The sequence below is a fragment of the Homarus americanus genome, unplaced genomic scaffold, assembly GCF_018991925.1.
Source record: "Homarus americanus isolate GMGI-L3 unplaced genomic scaffold, GMGI_Hamer_2.0 scaffold39800, whole genome shotgun sequence".
Lineage (NCBI taxonomy): Eukaryota > Metazoa > Arthropoda > Malacostraca > Decapoda > Nephropidae > Homarus > Homarus americanus.
The window spans coordinates 52,902-70,000 of NW_024744935.1; the positions used below are offsets into that span (position 1 = coordinate 52,902).

Genomic DNA, 17,099 nt, shown 5'->3' on the forward strand with positions numbered 1-17,099 from the left:
TGGGCAATACTACTGATTAATTATATACAGTATTATAATTTGCAGATTATACAAAATATTCGCCAGCACAATAAACAATGTATTCAAATATGTCTGACCCTGAAATACTGATCCAAATTACTAGTTAACTTCTGAACTGGTTCTCTCTAACCCAACCAAGCATTCTATATTGCCACAATAACAATTACCGTATAATCATAATGAAAAAATAAGAGAAAATAGATAAGATAATTGACATTTCTTACAATTATATCAAATCGTATAACATTAAAATATTGGTATAAATCGTCCTTCCCCTTCAAGGAGGTAGTCAGTGATATAATATAATCTAAGACACTAAACTTCAGCTACAAATGCTCTTATCTACCGCACTGAGTCACCGGAAACGCTCATCATTTTCCTGTGTTATGCTCCACAAATGAACCATCCCGTGATGTGTGATTTCCAATGTTGATCAAACGCTTTAGAACAATGTTTTGAGGAAGTCGGATGGTGCCTAAACCTAACATGACGTCCTTGCTGGGTTAGGTTAGGTTAGGTTTACATACAAAGGCAATGGCGTCACACGTGTATTACCACCAGGACCTCCTTTATAATGAAAAAGGCTTAGCAAAATACGCAATGGCAGGTGTTGACAGGCACAATTAATCAAACTACACGCGGGTGGAACTACATGAAAGTTTAACAAGTTAGGAAAGTTACTAAAGTACTGTAATAAGGTTAGTATGATCCCTGCGTCACTTACACACGCTGCCGCCAAACTTCCCAGGATCCGTCCAATCAATGTGACGTGTCTGTCTAAAATTGTATCATGTTTGTCTAGTGTTTGCTGAGTGGACGGGGGGGGGGGAGGGAAGGGTTGTTGGTCCTCAATATCTTAATCTGCCTAATGCCTGTCAAGTCGTCTCTCGAAAGACAACCTCAACCTTGTAACAGACTCTTTCTCTACCCGAGTTAGCTGTTTTGAACGTCATCAATAGAGGGATTGCATGAACGTTATGTCAACAATAAATGGCTGACGGGTACACTAGGGCGACGATATTGTAAATATATTATCAGAGCTAGACCTGACCTGACCTGACCTGACCTGACCTAACCTAACCTAACCTAACCTGACCTGACCTAACCTAACCTAACCTAACCTGCCCTGACCTCACCTGACCTAACCTAGTATCAGTCAACTTCACTTCTATAGATCCCCGTTGGTTAGTGGGAAGCCAAGTTTCTCGGTATTATTTTCGCAACTCGCTTCATTTCAAAGTTTGACCGCCGGACCCAGGTCTTTGAGATAAGCAATACAGAACAAGATTGTCACTTGTCAATCACCATAATCTACAGAACGAGGCGTTGATTGAACCCAAGTTGATGGGCGGTTACCGTTACAATGCAAAGGTGACGGCACTACTACCTCTCTCTGTACGCAGTGTGTGATTGGTTTGCTTCAGCTTAGTTTGGTTAGGTTAGGTATCAAGAGCACGCAAAAAATAATGAAGTCTGTCGTGGAAGCAACTAAAACAGTGAATGAATTCACTTCAGAAACAGAAGCTAGACCATGCCCTCCTAGCCTTCGACACTTCATTGGGTAATATTATAATTTCCGTCATCCGGGGAATCGATTAGGTTAGGCCATATCCCGCCCCAAAATAAACTAAAACATAAAATTCTATCATACAAGATAATTACTCGAGACACCAACCTTAATACTACTTAAGCAGAGACGTTCAATCGACGACTCACGTATACGTTTGTTATCATCATCTCTTCACGTAATAACACACTCCACCGTTAACCAAGTCCTCCCCCCGCGAGATTCATCTCACAACTGAAAACACTGATGCCGGTGCAGGATAGTCACGTTGGAAATGAATGACTACAAATGGCCGTAATGGCTAGTTTAGCCACGCCACCAGCAGTTCAGGCAGTTTTTTCTTCATATTCTTCACAAAAATTTTCAAAAACAGTGTTTTCCCCAAATTTCACCACCACCTTATTGTTTCTTAAGAGATGAAAGCCAACTATGTGTTACTGTTTTATTTTCAGTATGTCAAATATTACCTTACATACATTTTCATATTCAGGCTTACCTGAAAACAACAGTCCGATAGAGTTTTTTCTTCTTTAAGGGGGTGTGTACGTCCCCATTTCGGGTGTTTTACCATGTCACTTGCATATGGTGTTCTCGGCTTGACGAGGTGGATGACCAATGCCCCAAGTTTTCCGAAAAAAACCTGGCAAAGTCCACCACCACCAGAAAATTCCTTTACACCTACTCGTACACTATGACGTCATGGACTTTGTGATAAAAGACAGCTGCAACAGCTGTATTTCCACGAAAAACAGAGAGCTTCACGAATTTCGTTGACTCCCGTTTTCTATCTCTCCACTGCCGATAATATACAAAGGTCCTATAATTATAATTATAGGACCTTTGTATATGATCTTCTGGGGATGAGCCGCGTGATGGTATTTTTGTTACGGTATTTCCAATCCAAAAATCTTTCACACAGTTTCTCTTTATGTCTTTTTTTTACAATCGTCCATTTCCGTTCTTCTTTTTCATCAATCATGCCTTTTGTACTTCATTCCAATAACAATTAAAATTTTCTCTCTTCAATCATGTTCACTACAACACTCTTAGCACACGTTCACTAATACAATATCGTTCTACATATTAACTACAATACTTGTTCAACATGTTCACTACAACACTTGAACTATCATTATCTGTGTCGCCAGTGTTCTAAGCGAATTAATTATTTATTGTTTAACTTCATCAGGCCAGTGTTGAGAAAACAGTACTCTCGTTATTTTATAAATATAAAACTATGACCCAAAAGGTCTTGTAATTGTGTTGTGGGTACGTCAGTCTGCCTGAAAGAAACAGGCGCCCAGAACATCTGTATGTGGAGATATATAGCCCCAGGTTATGTGGTTTATATAAAAGGCATTAATTGTTGGTTCACTGCCGCTTGGGTAAAGAGCAGTGGGCCCAGGACGGTGCTGGACGTGTTGAAGGTAAATACATCCTGACCGGAACTAACCACATCCCTCTATTAGATAAGATAAGTCCCAACAACTGGGTGTCATTCAAATGGGGCAGCACAACAAAAACTTTATATAAATTCCGTGTTCCACTGGGCAGATTTCTCCGCTTAATTACTTCAGGAACTTATGAATGTTTTGACGACAAAAATATTCTTTACAGTCATATTATTTTTTCTCGGAAGTGGGTTCAGGATTCCTCCGTCCCCTGTGATATAATTCCCCCACCACTTGACCATGAACCCACGATAAAGACACCCAACCCCCCAGATAGTGGGCAACTCGCCTCCCATGATAGTGAAGAAGTCCAGCAAGACGCCTCCACCTCCCATGATAGTGAAGAAGTCCTGCAAGACGCCTCCACCTTCCATGATAGTGAAGAAGTCCTGCATGACGACTTCACCTTCTATGATAGTGAAGAAGTCCTGCAAGACGCCTCCACCTTCCATGATAGTGAAGAAGTCCTGCATGACGCCTCCACCTTCCATGATAGTGAAGAAGTCTTGCAAGACGCCTCCACCTTCCATGATAGTGAAGAAGTCCTGCAAGACGCCTCCACCTTCCATGATAGTGAAGAAGTCCTGCATGACGCCTCCACCTTCCATGATAGTGAAGAAGTCCTGCAAGACGCCTCCACCTTCCATGATAGTGAAGAAGTCCTGCATGACGCCTCCACCTTCCATGATAGTGAAGAAGTCCTGCAAGACGCCTCCACCTTCCATGATAGTGAAGAAGTCCTGCATGACGCCTCCACCTTCCATGATAGTGAAGAAGTCGCATGACGACTCCACCTTCCATGATAGTGAAGAAGTCCTGCTGACGCCTCCACCTTCCATGATAGTGAAGAAGTCTTGCAAGACGCCTCCACCTTCCATGATAGTGAAGTCTGCAAGACTCCACCTTCCATGATAGTGAAGAAGTCCTGCATGACGACTCCACCTTCCATGATAGTGATGAAGTCCTGCAAGACGACTCCACCTTCCATGATAGTGAAGAAGTCCTGCATGACGCCTCCACCTTCCATGATAGTGAAGAAGTCCTGCATGACGCTCCACCTTCCATGATAGTGAAGAAGTCCTGCATGCGCCTCCACCTTCCATGATAGTGATAAGTCCTGCAAGACGCCTCCACCTTCCATGATAGTGAAGAAGTCCTGCAGAGCCTCCACCTTCCATGATAGTGAAGAAGTCCTGCATGACGACTCCACCTTCCATGATAGTGAAGAAGTCCTGCATGACGCCTCCACCTTCCATGATAGTGAAGAAGTCCTGCAAGACGCCTCCACCTTCCATGATAGTGAAGAAGTCCTGCATGACGCCTCCACCTCCATGATAGTGAAGAAGTCCTGCAAGACGCCTTCCACCTTCCTCAAGAAGAAGCTGCACGACGACCATCCAAGACGCTCCACCTTCCATGATAGTGAAGAAGTCCTGCAAGACGACTCCACCTTCCATGACGCAAGACGATTCCACCTTCCATGATAGTGAAGAAGTCCTGCATGACGCCTCCACCTCCCATGATAGTGAAGAAGTCCTGCATGACGACTCCACCTTCCATGATAGTGAAGAAGTCCTGCATGACGCCTCCACCTTCCATGATAGTGATGAAGTCCTGCAAGACGACTCCACCTCCCATGAGAGTGAAAGTGACGAAGATGACAGCTCCACTTCCCATGACAGCGACGAGGGTGGTGGCCCCGGCCCCCATGAGACTGGAATCCTTCACGCCTTTAATGGAGACGATAAAGTGTTTTACCGCCTCAAGCCAAACGAGGAGAAAACACTAAGGTACCTGCTAGTTTCTCTGACCTTTCTAATGGTAGCGCTGATATGGTTGGTAATCACTTGGTGAGGAACTCCTGATATTTGCATTTTGTTTTTCTTTTTTATTTCCTCTCCATTAATCACTTTCCAATTTTCCTTTTTAACGTTTTTTTTCCAATCGTCCATTTTCGTCTTTCTCTCTCTCTTCATTCAAGCGTTTTGTACTGTATTTCATTCACATTTTATTTTCACTCTTTTCGATCATCCCCATTTATATATATATATATATATATATATATATATATATATATATATATATATATATATATATATATATATATATATATATATATATATATATATATATATATATATTGTGTGTGTGTGTGTGTGTGTGTAGCTCTCACACGTCAGCTGCCAGGAGTAGTCAGTGACACAACACAATAACACCAGTGCCTCATCCATCACAATACACGTCCACAACAAGTCAACAACAGATAACCTAACCTAACCTAACCTAACCAAAGTACCTCCCATGATATGTTTATTGAAAGAAATGGATTCATCAAGTGTCAACTCTCTGCTTCAGCATCTTAATAAAACATCTATCACACTCTTATTACCTATTCATATATGCGTGCAGTTTTGTGTAGAGAGTTACCCAACCCGTTGTTAGAGCAGCTGTGGGTATAGTTCATCTCGGCAGCAATGCTAAAGTAATCAAAAACCAAGTGTGTTGTGATAATTTAGACGTGACTCAAACATCAATAGTAAGAGAAGACTTATAAAACACAACTGAAAATAAACACTACTTCATCGCGTACAATGACAATTTATATCTGCCAGAGTTCTTTCTTTTTTAGGAAACATTTTATATAAGTAGATCATAAAAAAAACACGGGTCCAGGGAGTTTTGTTGGGTGTGCCAAGGTCTTATATGACTGAAAACAACCCAACAATAAGCCTCACCAGCAGTGGTTCATTAGTGGAGGAGCTTCTACGGTAGTCAGTAACGTTAGAATCACAATCATCTGTTTTGTGGTGGGGGGAGGATGGGTAAACACAACACAGCTGACCGCCTCCCTGACAACACACGCCCGCCCTCCCCCTCCAGCTTCATGACTGAGTTGTGTTGATGTTTCGGATATTACCCGCGCACCTCGAACTCCCAATATTTGACGAACATTTCGAGCCACGAATCATAAAGTGAACACAGTATTTTGAATCACCTTTGAACATCTTTTTCTTAGTTGTTCTCATTTTAATTTTGTTAAAGTTAATGGAGAAAATCCCACTTGAATTCAAAATCAACAAGAACGTAACATCAACACCTGAACGGGGTCGCTTTACACAGGGGGTGACCTACTCCCTTCCTCACGCCCTCCAATTGTTTTCTTCATCTCAGAAACAACAATATCGCTCCGACACCCTTCCTTCCGTTCACTACCCTCCCTCACTGTTCTCTCCTTCTCAATCCTCTCCCTTATTCCTTCCGTTATCTACCCTCTCGTTCCTTCCCTCTTTCCACTTCTTCTTTCCTTGCCTCCCCTGTCTCTTTCCCTCTGTCCTTCTCCCTCTCTCTCCTCCTACTCTGATGCTCCCGGATGCTCGTCTCAGTGTCTCGCCCACCACAATATATATTCGGGCACTTTTTTTTTTTTTTTACAACCTAACCTAACCAAATCCCACTCTGCATCTCCCACTCTCCCCACACATTTCCCACTCACCTCCACCCCCCCCACCCCCACAGTTATTTAATCTGTCCATGTTATCGTTATGGTCAAGGTTGTTTAAGTGAACGATGTGGTAATCTGGGGTCACTGTGAATCACTCATAAATATCCACTAGAAAAGACTAAGTGAGAGTGATTCAGTACCTTCGAGTTTTGTTGATGTTATGGTAGTGGGGAGTGGGAGAGGAAGGGAGTGGGGAGGGAGTGGGAGGAAAGGGGAGTGGGAGGGGGAGTGGGAGAAGAGATGGGAGGGAAGTGGGAGGGGAGGAGAGGCTAATGCACGTCTCACCCCTCCATATCCTCCCCATACTTCCATATCCTCCCCCTACCTCCGTCCATATCCTCCCCTACCTCCCCCTTACCTTCCCCTCCCACCCCCTGTACCTTGGTAATATAGTCCTCAAACGCGAACAAAATACTAAATTCCTGGGAGTTATTGTTGATGAGAAACATAACTGGAGAAACCACATACAAGCCATTCACAGTAAAATCAATAAACAGTGCGGTATCATGTATCAAACTCGACAGTCACTCACTCTCACAGCAATGAAAGAAATCTATCATGATCTTGTTTACCAACACCTGATACACTGTCACACACTATGGGGGGCCTCTGGCTCTTCAAAAACACAATCTCTGGTTACTGCACAAAAGAGAGTTGTACGGACAATGACCAACTTGAAAAAAACAGATCACACAAACGAAAAATTTGCTATATTGAAATTATTAAAATTCGAAGATATTAACACTTACAAATCTATCAATCACTTGCTTGACAATAATTACTTCCAGTTCCGGAATAATCAGAGATACAACTTAGGCACCCAGAGCTACTAAGACCACCTCCCGTGAGCTCCTTTCAGTCCCAGACCTCCATAAAATATCATGGTGTGAAGGTATGGAACAACTTACCCCCACCCATCCGAGCAAAGACTACGCTCCCTTCCTTTAAATCATCTCTAAAGAAATATCTTTTGTCGAAGTATTAATATTTCTTGTAACACTTACTATATTTACAGTACCTGCTTTTATTGTACCACCAAATCCGTTTTATCGGAAATTATCATGTAAATAAATAAGTAATTACCATTGCAATACACATAATTGCCAACTAGACATAATAGTGAAAGCTCTGTCCTCTTGTTCAACCTTATTACAGCACAACCCAGGTTGTACTGCTCCCCCATTATACTTGTTTTTAAATTCCTCTCTAATTTATATGTATATGTGTATGTATGTGTCTGTATGTGTGTGTGTGTGTGTGTGTATATATATATATATATATATATATATATATATATATATATATATATATATATATATATATATATATATATATATATATATATATATATATATATATATATGTGTGTGTGTGTGTGTATGTATGTATAGGTATGTGTATATGTATGTATAAATAAAAAAATAAAAAAATAAAAAACAAAAAAAATAAATTAAAATAATAAATAATAAAATAAATAAATATTGAAGTGATAACCGTGGTAACACTATGAGATGTACTTATTACTACCATGCTATTGTACTATTCCAGATGATACTAAATGTTACATAATACTTCCTTGAGATAAATGTATAGTATATATCAGGTGCCTCAAAGAGAGCTCAGGTTCTCAACTGGCTCAGCCATGTTAATATTGTTATTATTATCCACTCTGTATCTGTATTTTTCTGGCTAAATAAACTGTTACAATTCAATCCCTGCACCCCACCCTTGGGGCTATGTCTTCCCCCTCGGGTCGGTGGCACTGGCGCCTTCCTTACGGGGTGTCTAGTTACATCTCCCCTCCCTTATACCACACCCTCCCCTTTACACCACACCCTCCCCCTTACACCACACCCTCCCCCTCACAACACACCCTGCCCCTCACACCACACCCTCCCCCTCACAACACACCCTCCTCCTCACACCACACTCTAGCACTCAAGATGTTAACTCCAAGAATGGAAAACACTAGTCGTTTACAATAGCCCTTCACAATGCAGTAATGGTCTTGGTAACTCACTCAGACATTTTAACTCAGCATTTCTATTTAATTTAAGCGATTCGTCAGATTCAGAATGACTTACGACAATTCTTTTATACCAAGTGTGTCTACAACTTCAAATGCTGATTAAACCTGTAATGTACACTTGTATCACTTAATTTTCGTGACTAAGTGGTTAGAACAAGTGGCTTATAGGACATGTTATCTCAATACTGACATAGGACATCAAAATCTGGGTATGAGGACATGAGGACCACTAACCTTGGTCTTGTAGTGGTTGGCGCGGTGCTGGAGTTCTGTGTTGGCTGTCCTAAGACTCTCCTCCGTCTCCTTCACCGTAGCCAGCTGTACCTCCAGTTCCTCCCCGCGCGTGTTGAGACCGTACACCACCTGTAACATAAATCCATAAAAGATACAGTAATCAATCACTCCTAATAAACTGTAATCACTCTAAGTTCGTCTAAACTTCACTCAATTATTATACTACTTACACACAGCAACACATATAATTATTCTGATTTGTAATGTAATAAAATCTGGTTTTATTATACAGTAACTCTCCTGTAAACTTCATTGCAGGTGAGTGTGAGAAGCCTGGGAACAAGACCTTAAGAGTGTCACGACCTGGCATACGACCAAAACAAATCTCCTGAATGCACTACTACTACTACTACTTTTCACGTTATTCTATACTAGATACGTACGTTATGCTATACACGTACAGTACGTTAATTTATACACGTACGTTCTTCTAAATAATTCAAATTACTAAGTGAAAGTTCATCTACCTATGGATTAATCTTTTTTGTTAAAATATATACTATATGATGCCTCGGTGCGCACTAGTTTACATTCAATTGATATAACAAAAACAACAGATAAATAAAAGATTATAGACAACAAAATAAAGAGAAATACTGAAACAAAAGACAAAGAATAAATGAAAACTACACAGGAATGACATAATAAATAAGAAGATTAATAAGAGCTTCTGGTAATACTGCATAAGCAAAGCAGCAGGAGAGAAGTAAACACAGCGGCCCACGACAATAATAAACAAGACAGGAACCCGGGCGTCCCTTGTAGGAAGTGGGGGAAAAAGGCAGAGGAAAGGGGAGGAGGAGGGAAATAGGAAGAACAAAAAAACACGATAATAAGAGCAGATGGGAAAGAAATGAACAATAACGAGAACACACACACACACACACACACACACAAACTAAATAAAATTAAGAAATGTGTGAAAAAGTGTAAGGCATCATATTCACACTTTTAATTTTTTTATCGAAATACCAATGAACTTAACCTAACCTAACCTAACCTAACCTAACCTAACCTAACCTGAGCTACAGCAATAAACATAAGACGTAGAGGATCGTGGCGGCACAGGTTGAAAGTTGTTTAAGTTATTACAAATATGTCAAGGAGTTTTGTTAGCAAATCTCACACACACTGTTTTATTTACCTTTATCTAATGAATTCTGCCCCCACCCCCCAAAAAAATAGTCTGACCAAGATAGACCTCTCATAATGTTTTTTAGGTTAGGTTAGGTTAGGTTAGTTCTCCCTACCGAGTTGAGAGGAAAATAAAAACTCCTCCACCATGGTTCCTTAATTTCCGAATTCACTTTAAAAGTCAAGCAGGGAAAAAAGTGTGTGTGTGTGTGTGTGTGTGTGTGTGTGTGTGTGTGTGTGTGTGTGTTTTAATTAAGATCAGAGAAGCAGAGGACCAACCTTCCCATGACACACACACACTTTCCACATTATTATCGTCCAGGTTACGAAATTATCCGCCTAAAAATACAAAATTAAAAGAAATTAAAAAATAAATAAAAAATTGACTCGCGCCATTAATGCCTTTACAAGCATCCTACAGATACCAATTATGGTTATTACTTTAAACTTAAAAAAAAATAATAATAATTGAAGTGTTATTGACAATTTAGAAGTTTGCCAAATATCTTACACTTCGTCCCTAGTTACTACAAGGGGTCGTATGTTAAAATCACTGCCAAATATTATGATTTTTTGTTTGTTTCAGATACAAGTTAACATACGTATTGAAGAGGGTGAATAAGGAAGCAACACTACTGAAGCGGGTGAATGAGGAAGCAACACTACTGAAGCGGGTGAATGAGAGGGACAAACACTATTGAAGCGGATGAATGAGAGGGAACAACACTACTGAAGCGGATGAATGAGGAAGCAACACTAAGGAAGAGGGTGAATGAGGAAGCAACAACACTACTGAAGCGGATGAATGAGGAAGCAACACTACTGAAGCGAATAAATGAAAGGAACAACACTACTGAAGCGGTGAATGAGGAAGCAACACTACTGAAGCGGGTGAATGAGGAAGCAACAACGCTAATGAACGGATGAATGAAGCAACACTACTGAAGCGAATAAATGAGCGGAACAACACTACTGAAGCGGATGAATGAGGAAGCAACACTACTGAAGCGGATGAATGAGGAAGCAACACTACTGAAGCGGATGAATGAGGAAGCAACACTACTGAAGCGGATGAATGAGAGGAAACAACACTACTGAAGCGGATGAATGAGAAGCAACACTACTGAAGCGGATGAATGAGCGGGAACAACACTACGAAGCGGGTGAATGAGGAAGCAAATAATGAATGAAGGGATGAATGAGGAAGCAACACTAGTGAAGCGGGTGAATGAGGAAGGCCAACGCTACGAAGCGGATGAAAGAGAAGCAACACTACTGAAGCGAATAAATGAGGGGAACAACACTACTGAAGCGGATGAATGAGGAAGCAAACACTACTGAAGCGGATGAATGAGGAAGCAACACTACTGAAGCGGATGAATGAGCGGGAACAACACTACTGAAGCGGGTGAATGAGGAAGCAACACTACTGAAGCGGATGAATGGAGGAAACAACACTATTGAAGCGGATGAATGAGCGAACAACACTACTGAAGCGGATGAATGAGAGGCAACACTACTGAAGCGGATGAATGAGCGGGAACAACACTACTGAAGCGGTGAATGAGGAAGCAACAACACTAATGAAGCGGATGAATGAGGAAACAACACTACTGAAGCTGAATGAGGAAGCAACAACGCTAATGAAGCGGATGAATGAGGAAGCAACACTACTGAAGCGAATAAATGAGCGAACAACACTACGAAGCGGATGAATGAGAAGCAACACTACTGAAGCGGATGAATGAGGAAGCAACACTACTGAAGCGGATGAATGAGGAAGCAACACTACTGAAGCGGATGAATGAGAGGAACAACATCACTGAAGCGGATGAATGAGGAAGCAACACTACTGAAGCGATGAATGAGCAGGAACAACACTACTGAAGGTGAATGAGGAAGCAACAACACTAATGAAGCGGATGAATGAGGAAGCAACACTAGTGAAGCGGGTGAATGAGGAAGCAAAATAACACTGAAGCAGATGAATGAGGAAGCAACACATACTGAAGCGGGTGAATGAGAGGAACAACACTACTGAAGCGGATGAATGAGGAAGCAACACTACTGAAGGGTGAATGAGAGGAACAACACTACTGAAGCGGATGAATGAGGAAGCAACACTACTGAAGGGGTGAATGAGAGGAACAACACTACTGAAGCGGATGAATGAGGAAGCAACACTACTGAAGCGGGTGAATGAGGGGAACAACACTACTGAAGCGGATGAATGAGGAAGCAACACTACTGAAGGGTGAATGAGGGGAACAATACTACTGAAGCGGATGAATGGGAAGCAACACTACTGAAGCGGATGAATGAAGTGTTGTACCATCAGTTAATGCCCGCGATTATGTTTGTCTTTGAGCAGTGAGAACAGTGACTTCCCCACACGCCCTGCAGATTACCCCCCCCCTGTGTGTGCTGCCCCACACCCGGCACTGTGACCCACACCCACACTGTGACCCACACCCCTGCACCCAGACCCACACGCCACACACTGCAGACCCACACCCTGCACTGTGACCCACACCCATGCACTGTAACCACACCCCACACCAGACCCACACCACACTGTGACCCACACCCCTGCACAGTGACCTCCACCCCGCACTGCACCCCACACCCCACACTGCAGACCACACCCCTCACACTGTGACCACACCCCTGCACTGTGACCCCACACCTGCACTGTGACCCACACCCCACTGTGACCCACACCCTGACCAGACCACACCACACTGTGACCCACACCCCACTGCACTCCACACCCTTTAAATGCTGCATGAGACAATGTTGACTACGGGATAGCACTGAATTATCGTATGCACACACACCACACACACACACACACACACACACACACACACACAACTGAGGAATCTATCAGCCAGCAGAGTTAGCCTCCTTCCAGAAAGTAACCACAAGTAAGGATACTGTGAACGCTATTCTGGGAGGAGGGAGGGAGGGAGAGTGGAGGAGGGGAGATTGAGGGAGGGGGGGGAGAGGAGGGAGGGGGGGAGAGGAGGGGAGGGGGAGAGTGGAGGGAGGGAGGTTGGAGGGAGGGGGGAGAGTGAGGGAGGGAGGTTGAGGAGGGGGGAGAGGAGGAGGAGATTGAGGAGGGAGGGGAGAGGGAGGGAGGAGATTGAGGGAGGGGGGGGAGAGTGAGGGAGGGAGAGTGGGAGGGAGGGGGAGAGGAGGGAGGGAGATGAGGGAGGGGGGAGAGGGAGGGAGGGAGATTGAGGGAGGGGAGAGGAGGGAGGGGGAGATTGAGGGAGGGGGGAGAGGAGGGAGGAGATTGAGGGAGGGGGAGAGGAGGGGAGGGAGATTGAGGGAGGGGAGAGGGAGGGAGGAGAGATGAGGGGAGGGGAGAGGAGGGAGGAGATTGGAGGGGAGGGGGGGAGAGGAGGGAGGGGAGATTGAGGGAGGGGGGGAGAGGAGGGGAGGGAGATTGGAGGGAGGGGGGGAGAGGAGGGAGGGAGGGGAGGGAGGAGGGTAAAAGAGTAAGGGAGAGAGAGGAAAGGTAGGGGTGGTGGAGGAGGAAGGGGAGGGAGAGTGGGAGGGGAGGAGGGAGAGGAGGGGAGGGAGGGAGAGGAGGGAGGGAGGGAGAGGGAGGGGAGGAGGGGAGGAGGGAGGTAGGGGAGAGGAGGGAGAGAGGGAGAGTGGGAGGGAGGAGGGAGAGGAGGTAGGGAGGGGAGTAAGGAAGGAGGGAGAGGAGGGAGGGAGGGTGAGGGACGGAGGTAAAAGAGTAAGGAGAGAGAGGAAAGGTAGGGGAGAGGAAGAAGGGAGGGGAGAGGGGAAGGGAGGGGAGAGGGGAGGGAGGGAGAGGGGAGAGAGGGGAGAGGAGGGAGGGGAGGGAGAGTGGAGGTAGGGGAGGGGAGAGGGAAGGGAAGGAGGGGAGAGGAAGGAGGGAGGGGAGAGGGAGGGGAGGGAGAGGAGGAAGGGGAGAGGAGGTGGGAGGGAGAGGAGGGAAGGGGAGGGGAGGGAGGGAGGGGGGGAGGGAGGGAGAGGGGAGGGGAGGGGAGGGAGGGAGAGTGGAGGGAGGGAGAGGAGGGAGGGAGAGCGAGGAAGGGAGGGAGGAAATGAGGGAGGGAGGAGGAAGGAAAGGAAGGGAGAGTAAGAAAGGGAGGGAGAGGAGGGAGGGAGGAGAGGAGGGGAGGGAGGGAGGGAGAGGAGGAAGGGAGGGAGAGGAGGGAAGAGAGGAGAGGAAGAGGGAGGAAAGAAGAGGAAGGCAGGGAGAGGAGGTGGAGGGAGAGGGGAGGAAGGGAGGGAGAGGAAGGGAGGGGAGAGGAGAGAGGGAGGAGAGGGAGGGAGAGGGGAGGGAAGGGAAGGAGAGGGGAGGGAGGAAGAGAGGGAGGAAGGGAGGGAGAGGGGAGGGGAGGGAGGGGAGAGAAGAAAGGGAGGGAGAGTGAGGGGAGGGGAGGGAGGGAGGGAGGGAGGGAGAGGGAGGGAGGGGAAGGAGGGGAGAGGGAGGGAGGAGGGAGAGGAGAAGGGGAGGGAGAATGAGGGAGGGAGGGGAGTAAGGAAGGGAGGGAGAAGAGGAAGGAGGAGAATGAGGAGGGAGGGAGAGTAAGAAAGGGAGGGAGAGGAGGGGAGGGAGGAGGAGGGAGGGAGGGGTGAGGAAGGGGAGGAGAGGAGGAAGAGAGGAGAATGAAGAGAGGAAAGAGGAAGGGAGGGAGAGGAGGTGGGGAGGGAGGGAAGGGAGAGGAGAGGAGGGAGGGAGGGAGAGGAGAAAGGGAGGGAGAGGAGGGAGGGAGGGAGGAAGAGGGAGGGAAGGTAGGGAGAGGGGAGAGGAAGAGGAGGAAGGGAGGGAGAGAAGGAAGGAGGGAAAGCAAGGAAGGGAGGGAGAGGGGGAGGAGGGAGAAGGAAGGAAGGAGGGGAGAGGAGGGAGGGAGGGAGAGTGGGGGAGGAGGGAGAGTAAGGAAGGGAGGGAGAGGAGGGAGGGAGGGGAGGAGGGGAGGGAGAGAGAGCGAGGAAGGGAGGGAGAGCGAGGAAGGGAGGGAGAGGGGGAGGGAGGGAGAGTAAGGAAGGGAGGGAGAGTGGAGGAGGAAGGAGAGGAGGAAGGGAGGGGAGGAGGAGGGAGGGGGAGAGTAGGGAGGAGGGAGAGTGAGGGAGGGAGGGAGAGGAGGGAGGGAGGGGAGAGGAGGTAGGGTCGGCGTGACGAACACTGCAACCTCCCTCTGGATCCAAGCCTGTAAGGGAAGGAGAGGACTGTTACGGGTAGACTGTTAAGAGTAGACTGTAGACTGTTGTGAATAGGCTGTTAAGGTTAGGCTGCTGAGGAGACTGTTGTGGGTAGACTGTTACGGGTAGACTGTTTATGATAGACTGTTAAGAGTTGACTGTTGAGGAGGTGGGAAAAACAAAAGATGGGAAGGAGGACGAACATAAATTTCCAGAGTTTTCAAGATACTTAATATTTGGTAGGGAGGTGCGGGTGGCTTAGGTGACAATCATACAATCTCTTATCCCTCCTTCCGGGCGACGCTGGGGTAACTCACCTATTACACATAAATCATGACACTTGGTACAGGGAAAAACCAGGAGTCACTGACATGGCTAAGTGACTAAGTCTCTGTGAGGGGGGACATAGGATATGGCTGCGAGCAATCTAGCTGTGCATTATGGCTCTCTAGTTAAAGCTCTGAATTCTTCGAGTTTTAAATGACAAACCAAGAAAGCGTGTCACACTCAATAACTCCGTCCCTTAACGTATCTAATTGGCTAATTCTGTAACACTGTTGCCATTGGTTACATATTAACCACGCCCCCTAAGGTCACAGTTCAAAATAACATAAACATTCCCATGAACCAGCTAAGATATGGTCGAGGTCTTCTCATTATAGAATGACAGTTTCCCTATTAACAAGGCCGAGGTGTGTGACCGTCACCTGTAAGTCGACCTTCTCTCTAAACCGTACCCACGTTACAACGTTAAGCCCGTCAACTCAGCAACTTTGTACCGGCTTAGGTGAAACTTGGCACAGGGAGGCATAGGGAGGCATAGAGAGGTAGAGAGAGGCATAGGGAGGTAAAAGGAGGAACAGGGAGGCATAGGGAGGTACAGGGAGGCATAGAGGTACAGGGAGGCATAGAGAGGTACAGGGCGGCATAGAGAGGCATAGGGAGGCATAGGTATGGCAGTCTAATTCAAGAAGAACTTTAATCCTTTTAGCGTCAAAGAATGCAAATTATGAACGTGATTTGCATAAATTTGTTTCACCACCGGCCTATACACATTCCCTGCATCTAAACCACTGATTAATATAACATCTGGATAGTAGACGTTATATTTAGTAGTCAAGGTCTTATTAATTCACCAACAGTCATATTTATCCACGTTAAGTTCATGTCTATCTTACTTCCCATTCCAAGTGCCGTTTCGTTGTTTAATTATATGAAATGATCCACGAGTTGCAAGTGAGTTCAATGTAAAAGGTTTTTTTAACTCTAAGTAATAATCAGTATATCAACATTATCTTCAAAAACATCAAACATTATTGGAACAGTGGAAGAGGCAGTAAACACAGGTACTACTCAAACATTTAATTTTATTCTAAATATATATTTTTTCTCACACAAGACAATTTTTTTTTTACGAGTGAAAGTTCAACAGAGATAAACTTCACTCTGGGGGTCCTGTTGGGTGGAGAAAGATAGCAGCCTTGACATCACCCTCACTGAGTCTTCTTATCTAGTGCTGACAGACATCATTGATAGAGACCGTCCACTTAATCATAATCTATATATATAACTATTTATAGCATTTATTTCACAAGAGACTTCAGCCCGGAGACAAGTTCCTTTGTTACGTGTCAGAGGTTTGGTCTGATTGGCTTAAGGACAAAGAAGAGACTGATGACTTGCTCTGAAGGGGCTGGGTGCTACGAGGGGGCTGGGTGCTAGGGAGGGGGGCTGGGTGTTAGGAGGGGCTGGGTGTTAGGAGGGGGCTGAAAAGCAGAGGGGTTGGGTGCTAGGGAGGGACCTGGGTGCTAGGAGGGCTGATGTTAGGAGGGACCTGGGTGCTAGGAAGGGATTGGAGGCTAGAAAGGGGTTGGGTGCTAGGAAGAAGCTGGGTGCTAAGAGGGGGCTAGGAACTAG

The 17,099-nt window shown here is 45.3% G+C and overlaps 1 protein-coding gene across 1 annotated transcript in view; it reads right to left on the reverse strand.

The window, feature by feature from the left end:
* The window catches only part of LOC121878270 (golgin subfamily A member 6-like protein 22), a gene marked incomplete at its 3' end in the record, with an annotated part of 76,197 nt that overhangs the window by 44,495 nt on the left and 14,603 nt on the right, over positions 1 to 17,099 (reverse strand). Inside the window, 1 exon segment of the mRNA XM_042384363.1 lies at positions 8,805 to 8,933.